This window comes from Tenebrio molitor, chromosome 5 (genome assembly GCF_963966145.1).
Source record: "Tenebrio molitor chromosome 5, icTenMoli1.1, whole genome shotgun sequence".
Lineage (NCBI taxonomy): Eukaryota > Metazoa > Arthropoda > Insecta > Coleoptera > Tenebrionidae > Tenebrio > Tenebrio molitor.
In genome coordinates this window covers 20,661,204-20,669,260 of record NC_091050.1, presented here as the reverse complement: position 1 = coordinate 20,669,260, position 8,057 = coordinate 20,661,204, and positions in this window count along the sequence as shown.

Sequence of the window (8,057 nt, the reverse complement as noted above, 5' to 3'; positions counted from 1 at the left end):
ATCCTACACAGTTGTGAGCGAAAAAACGTATTGAGAGGAAAGTTAGCGACTTGGAACCTGGAATTCTGTAATTCTTGCGTCGTTTTACTTCGAAATGAACAAGTTCCACGACGAAATTCCGACTCGCACTTAGTTTTTCGTGATCCTACACAGTTGCGAGCGAAAAAACCTATTTAGAGGATAGTTAGCGTCTTGGAACCTGGAATTCTGTAATTCTTGCGTCGTTTTACTTCGAAATGTACAAGTTCCACGACGAAATTCCGATTCGCACTTAGTTTTTCGTGATCCTACACAGTTGCGAGCGAAAAAACGTAAAACGTATTTAGAGGAAAGTTAGCGTCTTGGAACCTGGAATTCTGTTATTCTTGCGTCGTTTTACTTCGAAATGTACAAGTTCCACGACGAAATTCCGATTCGCACTTAGTTTTTCGTGATCCTACACAGTTGCGAGCGAAAAAACGTAGTTAGAGGAAAGTTAGCGTCTTGGAACCTGGAATTCTCTAATTCTTGCGTGGTTTTACTTCGAAATGTACAAGTTCCACGACGAAATTCCGATTCGAACTTAGTTTTTCGTGATCCTACACAGTTGCGAGCGAAAAAACGTATTTAGAGGAAAGTTAGCGTCTTGGAACCTGGAATTCTGTAATTCTTGCGTCGTTTTACTTCGAAATGTACAAGTTCTACGACGAAATTCCGATTCGCACTTAGTTTTTCGTGATCCTACACAGTTGCGAGCGAAAAAACGTATTTAGAGGAAAGTTAACGTCTCGGAACCTGGAATTCTGTAGTTCTTGCGTCGTTTTACTTCGAAATGTACAAGATCCACGACGAAATTCCGATTCGCACTTAGTTTTTCGTGATCCTACATAGTTGCGAGCGAAAAAACGTATTTAGAGGAAAGTTAGCGTCTTGGAACCTGGAATTCTGTAGTTCTTGCGTCGTTTTACTTCGAAATGTACAAGTTCTACGACGAAATTCCGATTCGCACTTAGTTTTTCGTGATCCTACACAGTTGCGAGCGAAAAAACGTATTTAGAGGAAAGTTGGCGTCTTGGAACCTGAAATTCTGTAATTCTTGCGTCGTTTTACTTCGAAATGAACAAGTTCCACGACGAAATTCCGACTCGCACTTAGTTTTTCGTGATCCTACACAGTTGCGAGCGAAAAAACCTATTTAGAGGAAAGTTAGCGTCTTGGAACCTGGAATTCTGTAATTCTTGCGTTGTTTTACTTCGAAATGTACAAGTTCCACGACGAAATTCCGATTCGCACTTAGTTTTTCGTGATCCTACACAGTTGCGAGCGAAAAAACGTAAAACGTATTTAGAGGAAAGTTAGCGTCTTGGAACCTGGAATTCTGTAATTCTTGCGTCGTTTTACTTCGAAATGTACAAGTTCCACGACGAAATTCCGATTCGCACTTAGTTTTTCGTGATCCTACACAGTTGCGAGCGAAAAAACGTAGTTAGAGGAAAGTTAGCGTCTTGGAACCTGGAATTCTGTAATTCTTGCGTGGTTTTACTTCGAAATGTACAAGTTCCACGACGAAATTCCGATTCGAACTTAGTTTTTCGTGATCCTACACAGTTGCGAGCGAAAAAACGTATTTAGAGGAAAGTTAGCGTCTTGGAACCTGGAATTCTGTAATTCTTGCGTCGTTTTACTTCGAAATGTACAAGTTCCACGACGAAATTCCGATTCGCACTTAGTTTTTCGTGATCCTACACAGTTGCGAGCGAAAAAACGTATTTAGAGGAAAGTTAACGTCTTGGAACCTGGAATTCTGTAGTTCTTGCGTCGTTTTACTTCGAAATGTACAAGTTCCACGACGAAATTCCGATTCGCACTTAGTTTTTCGTGATCCTACAGAGTTGCGAGCGAAAAAACCTATTTAGAGGAAAGTTAGCGTCTTGGAACCTGGAATTCTGTAGTTCTTGCGTCGTTTTACTTCGAAATGTACAAGTTCCACGACGAAATTCCGATTCGCACTTAGTTTTTCGTGATCCTACACAGTTGAGAGCGAAAAAACGTATTTAGAGGAAAGTTAGCGTCTTGGAACCTGGAAATCTGTAGTTCTTGCGTCGTTTTACTTCGAAATGTACAAGTTCCACGACGAAATTCCGATTCGCACTTAGTTTTTCCTGATCCTAGACAGTTGCGAGCGAAAAAACGTATTTAGAGGAAAGTTAGCGTCTTGGAACCTAGAATTCTGTAATTCTTGCGTCGTTTTACTTCGAAACGTACAAGTTCCACGACGAAATTCCGATTCGCACTTAGTTTTTCGTGATCCTACAAAGTTGCGAGCGAAAAAACGTATTTAGAGGAAAGTTAGCGCCTTGGAACCTGGAATTCTGTAATTCTTGCGTCGTTACATATTGAATTCTAAATGAAACGTTTAAAGTTAATAAAATTTCACTCGTCATCAGAGCTTTCTGAATCACTTTGTGGAACTGGTGGAAGTGATGCGGCTGCTGTTATTGTTAATGCATTCCTGCAGGACTTCTGGGCCATGCACTTACAAGCACCTATGCACCCTAATGTACTTTTCTTCCATGTGCACACTTTACTTGCACAATCTGAAATTACCAGATTATTAGTAGACCTATGAATGATTAGTAAAACAATATCTTACCTTTTTTGCACCCGCAAGAAGTTAAAACTGTTAATTTCTCTGGAAGTGGAGGCAGTGTTGTTAAAACAGGTAAAACTTCGCCTTTCTCGTCTATATACCAACCGAATTCTTCAATTGGAGGTAATTGTGGACAAGGAACCATGGCATTCAGCCACACTTTAGTTTGATAATGCACTCTTAAGCAATGTGCTTAAGAGAGAAATCATTCACACCCACACTATTTAAGTAGTATTTCTCCGACGATATTTTCGATAATATGCATGACTTTGTCCTTAACCTGTACTCAAAAAATGCAGATATTACGTCAATTAATACCTTGCGTGGACTCATGGCAGCTTCGACATCATTTCCTAAGCTACAACCTACGAAGGACGCTCTTAAGCACATTGCTTAAGAGTGCATTATCAAACTAAAGTGTGGCTGAATGCCATGGTTCCTTGTCCACAATTACCTCCAATTGAAGAATTCGGTTAGTATATAGACGAGAAAGGCGAAGTTTTACCTGTTTTAGCAACACTGCCTCCACTTCCAGAGAAATTAACAGTTTTAACTTCTTGCGAGTGCAAAAAAGATATTGTTTTACTAATCATTTTGTGCAAGTAAAGTGTGCACATGCAAGAAAAGTACATTAGGGTGCATAGATGCTTGTAAGTGCATGGCCCAGAAGTCCTGCAGGAATGCATTAACAATAACAGCAGCCGCATCACTTCCACCAGTTCCACAAAGTGATTCAGAAAGCTCTGATGACGAGTGAAATTTTATTAACTTTAAACGTTTCATTTAGAATTCAATATGTATTTAACAGTATCATAACTAGGCTATATACATATTTATTATAATATGTTTATATTTTATTGATTGGTATTCTACGCGAGTTTATTTTGTTTCTATCTACCCCTTGGTTAAATTTGAAATATTGTATAAAGATAGATTTGTTATAATATACAGGGTTATTATAAATGTTTGTAGTCGAAGTAGGCGTAAAAACTGAATGTAAAATTTATGGTTGCCGCTCCACATAGAAAACATCAAAATGATGTGAATAAGTGAGTACGGTGTATACACATTTAACGGTGTGTTCACACACAGGAATTAAATTGGGTGCAAAACAACTCAATATTTTTAGGATTCGTTGCAAAACAACTTAAAATTTTTGGATTCAATCGTTAATTAAAAAACCACACCGCACTTTTCATCTAAAAAATGACAGACAGCGACAAAAATTGACAGTTCACATGAAAGCGGCAAAAATGTAATAACATGGGCATGGCCTGCTTCGACTACAATCATTTATAATAACCCTGTACTAGTTATATACTGGTATTGTTATGAGTACATAAATAATAGTAATAATTAATACATAATATCCGGTGATAATATCTGTAATGTGTGGAAGAGCAATGGAGCTACGGAGAAAAGTGCAATAAAAGATGATTCATCGGGGTGGGGACGCCTACTAGCGACTTATAGCGAATCGCCGAAAATTTACATTGCATTGCATTAAATTATATAACTTTTTTATTATAATTCACAAAATTATGAACCCGATACTAGTATGAACACAAAAGATAATACAAACTTTTCTAAAGAATACAAAATTTTGATTAGAGCTTTTGTTTTAGAGATGTCGCGATAGAAACGAAAAAATTGTGTAAAATGAATTAGATTTTCAACCATCTGAAACTGAGATATTGGGGTTTAAAGTTTTGTTCGAATTTATTCTCCCGTAAGAGACTAATGTTAACTTTAATCACGGACCATTTTAGAAATATTTAAAAAAATATTTGCTGTACAAAACTTTTTGTGAAAAATATACCAAAAATTTTGTCATTTATTCTTCTTGATGATCAATTGATCATCTATCTATATTATAATTCAGAATAAGTGGCATCGCGGTAGGCGTTGGAAATCCAAATTTACGTTGGCAGCGAGACACTTGCTAATAATACCCTAGTTTCGATGCTGTTGGTAACCTTCGCTTTTAATTTGGCCTTGATATTATCATTGGAATCGTTTTGTGTTTATTTTCTTGTTATGGTATTTGGAATTTCCTTGTTTCATTTATGAAAAGTGTATTACTTGCCTGGGGGGTTATCTCTGCTGTGGGTGAAAACCATGTCAAAATTATGTAACGCATAAACTCAGAATAAAGTAATGACGATTTCACATGTTTACTAAATTTTTTGACATAACATAAAGCTCACTTTAGAGAATCAACGCCTACCGCGATGCCACTTATTCTGAATTATACTATAACTCGCTTTTTAAGTTTAATGCCCTTTGGAACAGGACGTTTTTTGACGGCCTTGGGATTTTGAAACCTCAGTACATAAGCTTCTATTTTATATATAATTCAGCTTGTAACAACAAAACCCCCACGGAAGTCACAAAATAGTATATTGTATATCAAGAGTTGAAAATGAAAGATTTCACACGAGTTTGCAGAATTGAGCCACAAGCCGTAGGCGCGTGGCTTAAGCAAACGAGTGTGAAATCGAATTTTCAACACGTGGTATACACGATATTTTTCCGACGACCACAAAAAAAACGCTAATATTCGGTATTCCTTCAAACTTCAAATATTATTCGACAGAGCTGCGGACAAAACATACATTGGTGGCCATGGTTACTACAACTGTGTGCAATGATTTCATTGCGCACAGGCTAGAAGGTATCTGATTGGCTGACCACTTTCATTGCACACGGGTTCGCTATTTGCATGCAATAGCCAACTTTCACTAATAGTTATTTGTGCGAATTTACGCATTTTTCATAGTGGTCGTCGGAAAAGCATATTAATGCACTCCACCATAATGGTATCTCATCCAGAAAGTTGCTTATTCCGTTTGATAATAAATAATATGATATTTTGTTTGATCGAGACTGCTATCAATAAAAAAGGGACCCCCTAGTCCATTCTATCTCCAAAAATGCCACACCACACGTTAACACTAAATCGTCTTTGGAAATTTTCTTCCACAGCAACATTATTATTATTATCATCAAACTGTTTTGACAAATGAATATTCAGAGCTAACTTAGTCATTTCGAGCATTTAGAACAAACTTCTCTCTTGTTTATTTGGGTCACTTGATTTTTAAATTTTGTACATTTACTCTTTAATTTCTTGACTTTTGTTTAATGAATGGGTATAGTTCTTTGCATTTTTATATTCAGAAGACAAATCTCTACAATACTGAATAAAAAAAAGATGTACAGTGCTATTAAAAAAAAGAAGCTGATGTTCATCTGTCAAAAACTGGACGGAAGATTTTTTTTTTAATTAGTTGGTAATGAAGTGTTTTCAAAATTATTTCATTTGATGTGTCACTTATTCAAACGGGATAAAAAATAAGCAAGATACAGCATCAAAGGTTTTTCGTCAGTCACCTGTATATGGATCGATTTTTGTGAAATTTAACAGATAGATAAGTTTTTAGAGCTTTGCTAACAATATTGTTAAGATGATCGTTAAAATATTTGAATCTGTAGACTCGTTCTAAACGATGTTGGTTAATTATATACCTACGCATGTTCCTTCACAGAACAAATTCGTGAGTACGAGGACACAAAACATTTTGCAGTAGGTACTGTTACGTTACTGTTTTATTCTTTAAGTCAAAACAATAACGATTTCTTAGAATGATTGACCTTCTGTCGAATGTCACTGTCGTCACCTCGATAGTGCTGAAAATGATGAGCAATAGGCCTTGGACTTGCCCGGAAATCGGGAGAAAAACTCAAAAATACTTGTACAATAGTTTGTTACTCTCTAAATCACAACTGGATAACGTAACATGGGGGCTTGTCCGAGATTTGCGATTTTAGACTGATTGGATTCTTTCGTTCAGGTCACACCTCGAGCGTGTGTGAGGTCATGGCGTTGCCCAGGGAACAGGAGAGACAAGTTCACCAAGTACAATTTTTTAAATTTTTTCTTCTGTCCATCGCGGAGAGGATTCGGAACTGCCGGACGTAACGTTTGACTGGTCGAGAGCGAGAGGCGGACTCAAAACCTTGATACCTGCAGCGGCAGGACGAGACTATAGGAAGTTTTTACGACCTTTTGTCCGGTGTGTTTGTTTACAAAGGGGAGTGTAGGGGGTATTAAGTGTGTAGCAGGTGCTGGTGTGACCGTGGTGGAGTCGAAACAGGCAGGAGGAGCAAGAATTCGAGAAGCGCAAGCCGAATCGCTGCGGGGGATTTGCGATCTTCGCCACGGAAGGTTCAAAGAACCTAACGCTCTGCGGATTAACCCACACCGGCGTCTGCTGGACCGTTCGTCCCCGAAACTCTCTCGGAGGACCCAGAGTACGCCAGGATCGGACCATCTTCACCATCAGGTCGTGGACTTCCCGGAAGGACACCTCACCATAATCGTTTTGCGCCCCGATCGCCTAAGAAGTTCCTTCCGTCCATCTGGAGTCATCAGGACCTACTCGCAGGGGGAGTTACCTTTTTTATACTTTTGCGTTGTATCTGACTGCGAGTGACCTTGTCAGCATTGGCATGTCAGTCGAAGACATCATTTTTTTTATTAGAGTTTTTTCTCCGGGTCTCTCCGATATATATTTTTTTTTATTTCCTTAGTTTTTGGACGAGGGAGGATTTCGAGGATCTCCCCGCACATGCGGGCGGCGTAAACAGGACTCTGAAGACCTTCCTCTCCATCCTTTTAGGAATCTTCGGTTGATTTATTTTGGAAAATTTTTAGCAGTCTGTTCGGGGCTCGGAGCAAGACTCATACGCAACGTAGGAAAATTCATTTTTTTCACTACTAGTCTCAGAAGGCGTCATTATTGACTCTCGAACCGACCCCAGAAGTACAATTTCTCTCCCAAGGTTAATAATAATTTTCATTATTAACCAAGGTCAATAATGAACAGCCGTCACCTAGCAACGAAAGATTTTCTTTGATTTTATTGGTTAACGTAGACAGACGATTTTCAATTTTCATAGCACCCGTTGAAAAATGAGAACTCGGATCGTCGCATCGGACAAACAAATTTAATTAATAATTATTATTAGAAAGGGTTTTAACGGATCTAGTAGTGAAAAAAATAGTATATAAACCACGCCAGAGAAGACAATTTTAAGCCTCGCTTCTTTATTCTAAAAAACTACCTCGGCTTAAAAAAATTTCTTCTCTACCTTGGCGTATAATATACTATTAATTTATTGTTTACGCCTTCAGCGACCCAGGAAATCAAAAATTCTTTTATCACGTAATGTGATGTTTTTAAGAAAATCACTCGGACAGGTCGATTTTATTTTGAAAAATGCCATCCTGTGACATGCAACTTGTTTAAATGACGTCACTGCTTTTTGCGCAATGACGTCATCACCAATTTTTTTAAATGACAACCCCCACTTTTTTCTTCTCTTTTTGATAGACCCTTCTACTACCTAAACGACGAATGAAAAA